Here is a 6,764-nt window from a genome sequence, read left to right on the forward strand (position 1 = left end):
ACAAAACATATTTAAAGTGTATAGTGTGATGATTTGATGCACATATATATTGCAGAATGATTATTGCAATAAGGTTAGTTACTTTCATCACTTCACATAATTACCATTTTGAGTAATGATCACATTTAAGATTTACTCTCTAGCAACTTTCCAGAATATAATACAGTTTTGTTACCTATAGTCACCATGTTGTATATTAAATCCCAAGAATTTATTTATCTCATAACTGGAAGTTTGTACCCTTTGACCAATAGTTCTCCACCCTCCACCCCTAACTAGCTCCTGGAAACCACCATTCTACTCTCTATTCTGTGTTTGGATTTTTTAGATTCCACATATAAGTGCAATCATACAATATTTGTTTTTCTCTGTCTGAATTATTTCACTTAGTATAATGCCCTCAAGTTCCATCTATGTTGTCATAAAAAGCAGGAATTCATTCATTTTTATGGTTGAATAATTATTCTATTGTTCTTTGCTAGGCATTTAAGATTGTTTTCACATCTTGGCTATTGTGAGTAATGCTGCAGTGAACATGGGAGTGAAGATATCTCTTCAAGATAGTGATTTTATTTCCTTCAGACAGGTACTTAGTAGTGGGGTTACTAGAGCATATCATACCACTATTTTTCTTTTTTGAGTAATCTTCATACTGTTTTCTGCAGGAGCCAGCCGGGTGCTGGAGTGGCCCAGTGCTGGGATCTGGGCATCCATTTCACTCTCCTTCTCCCACCAGGTGGTTGTCTCTCTGTATGGGCTGCCTGGGCTTGGAGGAGGGGCAAAGCGGTAATGTGAATCTATATTTCCTACTCTTCTGAATGCATCTTTTCTTATTTCTATGCTTCATAGAAATGCTGTAATCCCTCATCTGGAATCATAGCTCTAGTGAAGGTATTTTCATGCACAGAAAGTTGTTCAAAATGATATTTTGTTTTGTTTATGTTATAACCTGGTGAGGCAGTGGTTTATACCTTTTCCCTATATCCATTTTTCTTTCTTTCTTCCATAAGAAGGAACTATCCTGAGAAACCCAGATAGCCTTTGTCTACCCGCATATTAACTCTTGCCCTGAGAGAAGTAGTCATTTAATTTGACAGGAGTTTGGAATGATAATATGGGCATATTGTCCATCCCCTTTCACTGTCTTTTTTCTTTCCCATTGACTTTACCTCTGCCTGTCTAATTATTTATAAAATGTTAATTATTTCTATGTTAGTTGATAATTTAAATATAATTTCTAAAGAAAATAAACCTGAACGTTGTCTCTAGGTATCTTCCCATATGATAATTATACTCATATTAATTTTTAGATTATCCATCAAAAAGGAAACAAAGATATTAAAAACCACTTGAAGTTGAAGAGCTCCTAGCAAATCTATAAAAGCATAGGTAATGCAATATTTAATAGTAACACTAATAAAATAAATAATTTATTGTAAAAATGAGGATTTTTCTTTTTACAACTTTTTGGTATTATGTTAAACTTAGAAAGACATTTAAGAAACTTAAAATTTACATATAAATAATTAAACAGATGTATCTTGATTAAAATGGCAGGTTTAGTCTTTTAAAAACACTTAATATCTTCATATATGTTTTGTTAAATGCAAGCATACAGATCTTAAACTAGCCAAACTATTGACAGAGGTGAAGCTAGACTTTGAAAAGGAAGCTGGAAGTAGGCATTTATAATAGTCGATTATTTTGCTGTCTAGAAGCAGAGAGACCTTTTTCAATTTTTCTGTTGTATCTTTTATTTACCCATAATATTTATCTCACACACTCAAAATTTAATTGTCTACATTGCACATCATTATTTAACTTGTTAACTTTGCCTTCACTAGAACTAAGGTCACGTAAAACCATGTGGACTCCTACATAATTATCTGATAGGCTGTTAGCGGATTGAGACCACTGTTCTGGACATAATCAGCTGTCATTGCTTTTGTGAAAGTATAGAAGACTCTTGCCATATTATAAATTCCTTGGGAGAAAAAAAATAGTCAGTTTTCCACAAACTTTATCTTTGCTTCACTTGATTTGTTCTATGCTGGCCTTTGAAAAATCATAAAACTTTTATAAGTCAAAAGTTAATTTTTATTATAAAATGAATTGTTGTTATACATCTCTCTTTTTGAAAAAGACTAAGAGATAAACAATATTTTTAAAGAAAAAAGCAAAACAAAAAAGAAAGCTTATCTTAAACTAGGAAAAAAACAACAATTTATATGAACTATCTGCTTACACAATAGCTAGAACAAAAGCAGGGAAATGAAAGCAATAACTTGGTTCCATTTTTTTCCTACTCATTCTATTATTCTAACTCAGTATTTTAGTTGGCTCCCTGAAATACTGACTTCTGAGCTTTCCAGTCTGAGGAATGGTACTCCCAGATCACTTCACAAATCCATGGAATGGTGCTGTGTTCAATTTCCCAAACAATGAGAATTGAACACATCTATTCCAGCTTCCTGTTTCAAAAAGAGGACGAAATGTTTGCTGTGATTTGAATTGACCTGTCAGAGGGGAAAACTGACTTGCTTAGTTCTATTGACCTGTCAGGGGGGAAACTGACTTGCTTAGAAATATCTCTTTTAGGAGTAAGCAAACAAAATGCCAAGATTTTGAAAAGAAGAAAGTAAGGATTTGTTAATGGATTGCCGAAGGTTTGGTAGTTATTGTTTTGTTGTTGTTTAAGAGATGTTGGTTAAAACAGAAATGCCTTTTAGGAAATGAAATGCCTTAATTTTCTATCATCCTCTGTGTGTATATATGTGTGTATGTGTGTGTGTGTGTGTGTGTGTGTGTACATTATTACAGTGCTGAATCTTATTAACAAATCTTTATTTATTTTATTTTATTTTATTTTTTATGCTTACAGCACTTGGTATTCCTTGGTGGTCTCCCATCCAAGTACTAATCAGGCCCAACCCTGCTTAGCTTCCAAGATCAGACGAGATCGGGCATGTTCAGGGTGGCAAGGCCGTAGACAATAAATCTTTAAATATCTACAAAATTTATATACCGATTAAATATCTGAAAGGGAGAGTACCTGGACGAAGGAGTTGGGTGACCATATGATTATTTCTGGCCAAAAACTTTGAACAAGAATAATGTGTGCCAATTTTAGGTCAGAGTATAAAAGGCCCTTTGTTGTCCATTTTCCTTTTGACATGGTAATATAATGTTCCAGAATGTGGCTGCTCTAACTCTGCCCAGACAATTCTCAAAGGACATGAGAAAAATTAACCTTTTGTTTTCAGCCACTGTGACTTTGAGTTTATTATACAACATAACATAGTCCAACCTGATTAATATATCTAACTACTTCAATAATTTCACAATTTTGTTTAAGGCCTGACTTTTCTATAAGATCTGAATGTTTAGTGAAACAATATGTACTATATTTCATGTGGAAATATAGAACATTAAAGCTACTTTATATTTGTATATCCTCTAACAATATTTTAAAATATATTACCTCACTTATTTTATTAGTTACCTTACAAAACATGAGAAAATATTATTATTACTACCACTGTCTTTAAATTAAATAATTGAGATTAAGAATGGTTCAATAGTTTGCTATTTGTGGTAAAGCCAAGACTTAAATGCTTGGATATATTATAATCTATTCTTTTTTTTTCCTCCATCACTCTCCTTTTATAAAATAATTCTAAGCATTGTGAATACCCAAAAGTCTGAGTCATGTGCAGTCAGAAAGTTAATAGAATAAATCCTATAATAGGAAGTTATATTAACTAAAAGAAAAATGTCCTCCATTAGGATGAAATTCATGACCACTGAGGACCTTAATTACAGAGTCAGGATCTGTAAAGATACATAGTCATTGATTTTGTGCAATATGAAATTAGTAACAAATTATGCATATTATGAATAACTTCTTTATTAAAAATTTATGGAAAAAACATCTAAAATATTGGCTAAATAGTCCCCCTAAAGTAGAGCTATATATTTTTCTGGAAATTGGGACTATGAAAATCAGTATATTGTAGTAAAATTGAGGAAGCTCCTTTTATACTTTTTATTTGGGGTCATTGGAACAATTAATATTCAAAAAAACTGCATTTCTGTGAATCCTAAGAGAATTCTTGAAAACTAGTAACTAACCACTGATTATAATGGGGGTGGGAGGAAGAGAGCAGTAGGAGAAATAAGAAAAGCACAATGTATTTACTATCAACAAGGAAAAAGAGGCGAAATAACAAATGTAATGAATTCTGGGCATGTCCTTAACATTTATCACACTATCAATATTGTATAAATTTTGCCTAAATAGGTGCTTAAGACCTGGTGTTTATAGTAAATGCTTCCAAGATTTGAAGAAAAATCTTCCATCTATTGTCTTGAGAGGAAATCTGTTAAATGTTTGTTAAAATATAATGGCATGTGTATAGTCAAACCTACCACTTATCTTCACATCTAGCCAGTATGAATCACAAAGCCTACATGTGCGACTTTCATCACAATGGAAATAAGGAATAAATGAAACTATTAAATAGAAACTCTCTTGAATGAACCACTTTAACATTCTTCTCTTCAAAGACAATCTTAGTTTTTGTTACCAGCCAAGCTTATTTTTAAAAGTGGCACTTCTATTAAATATTTCAATTTGAATATCAATTTAAGATTCAAGATAAACTCATATCTTGTTCACCATATTTTGTAGTAATTATGAATTATGCACATTTTAATATGTTTTCACATAGAATTTAGAGTATAATCTTGCACAAAAAAGTCACTCAAAAGTCTCTTCGATTTAATTGTTCCCATGCCATCAATTGCCTGTGTGTGTGTGTGTGTGTGTGTGTGTGTGTGTGTGTGTGTGTACACAGATTAAGACACTTTTCCACCTGAAAGAATTAAACAAGAAACATTTTATTAATACTAGAGATCTACATGCTAGGGACTGAGGAAAGCCCTGTGCCTACGCCTATTTCTTAAGGATTAGAAAAGAAATAGCTGATATTTTCAGGTTTTAAGGGGTAAAAAAAATATGATTTTTCACTACCTTGGCAAGAACAAGCTATAAGAATATGTGACTCTGATATTAGCCATATGTTCCATTTCTCAGCTATTAAGTTCTCCTTCAGCACAGCTGATTAATTAGAATTTTAAATCAGGCAATTTACACCTGTGATATCATACATCACTTGAGATCCATGAGCCTGAAATCCTCAGGATGTTAGAGATCCTCTAGGGTCTGAGCAAGAGGAGGGGAGAACAGTTCCATAATATGGTGCACTTGTATTTTTTAATAGTTCTTATGGTTCATATAAATGTTCCATTAAAGAGAATGAGTTCTGGAGTACATGTTATCAATAAGGGCCAGAGGCTAATAGGGTATAATCATAAAAGACAAATTTTCTGAAAGCTTTGCTCTGGATAAAGCTTCGGCCAGCCTATATAGAATTTTTATTCTATCCTAAGAAAACAGGGGATGAATACTAGTGAGAATAGAGAGTAGGTCATACAGGTATGTTTAAAGAATTGAGCTTAGGTACATGAACGTCCCAGTAGGATTTCTAGTTTGCTTCTCATATTAAATGTCAACAGTTGAGGATCAGGGAGGAGGCTGTGGCATAGCATGCATAGGACATGTGAGTAAGAGCAAGGAGGAAAGAGAAAGTGTCTTCACAAGTTAAAAATAAAACTACTTGATTCAAGTACAGACAGTCTCTGACTTAAAATGGTTTAACTTACACTTTCTTGACTTTACAATGGTGCAAAGTGATACATGTTCAGTAGAAACCATACTTCACATTTGGAATTTTGACTTTTTCCTGGCCTAGCAACGTGTAGTACCATACTCTCATGATGTTGAGCAACCATCACAAAGGGAAACAATCAATACTTTACAGTGCTGCCAGCATTTTGGTGATATTGTGTTTTGTGTTTTCACCTCTCATCATCCTGTCTTCAAAACATCCATCTGTGTTTTCTTCTGGTGAGGAGAAGAAGAAGGCAATTATTCTTCAAATGAAACTCAACATAATTGCCAATTAGGCTAATGTAAGTGTTCTGAGCACATTTAAGATAGGTTAGGCTATGATGTTCAGTAGGCTAGGTGTAGTAAGTTAATTTTTGAATATTTTCAATTTATGATGGGTTTAGCATCATAAATGGGTGTAGTAAGTTAATTTTTGAATATTTTCAATTTATGATGGGTTTAGCAGGACATAACCCATTGTAAACCAGGAGCATCTATAATGCAAATTTTCTCATTTTTTAATTTAATAGTTCTACGACAGTTATTTTCATTGCTTACCAACAGATTGAGAAATGTAATTTAAAAATCTGAACAAATATTTCAGAAGTTACTATGTTTCTCAGATACTCAGATCGAATGTCAAATGGCAACCAGTTTCTTGAACTTGTAATTTATTTTTCTTCTCAGAAAGTGATAACATTTTAAGTACAGCAATAAAATACATGAATTCTTGTTTTTTTTCTCCTCACAATAAACGTGGGCTGTATTTTGCTTTGCTGACAAAGTTATTAGAAACAATAAAACACCATTAGTGTCCAAAACTTCACTGTGATCATCATTGGAAAAGCTACCATAAACTATGTCTTAATAGAAATCAATCTTAATAAAAATCAATCATTCAATTTTCCATATCAGTGAACAAGAGCATTCACACAGAAAATAAAATTTATATATAATCTGTCCATCTAGATGAGATGGCATCTCCATCATAAGGGAGGCTAAGAGCTCTGGATAAGGAATATGAAGATTTAGG

At 32.7% G+C, this 6,764-nt stretch overlaps 1 pseudogene; it reads right to left on the bottom strand.

The window, feature by feature from the left end:
- Nucleotides 1-2,872: 2,872 nt before the first annotated feature.
- LOC112478941 lies at nucleotides 2,873-2,991 on the bottom strand (annotated as a pseudogene).
- Nucleotides 2,992-6,764: the final 3,773 nt, after the last annotated feature.

This window comes from Pteropus alecto, unplaced genomic scaffold (genome assembly GCF_000325575.1).
Source record: "Pteropus alecto unplaced genomic scaffold, ASM32557v1 scaffold63, whole genome shotgun sequence".
Lineage (NCBI taxonomy): Eukaryota > Metazoa > Chordata > Mammalia > Chiroptera > Pteropodidae > Pteropus > Pteropus alecto.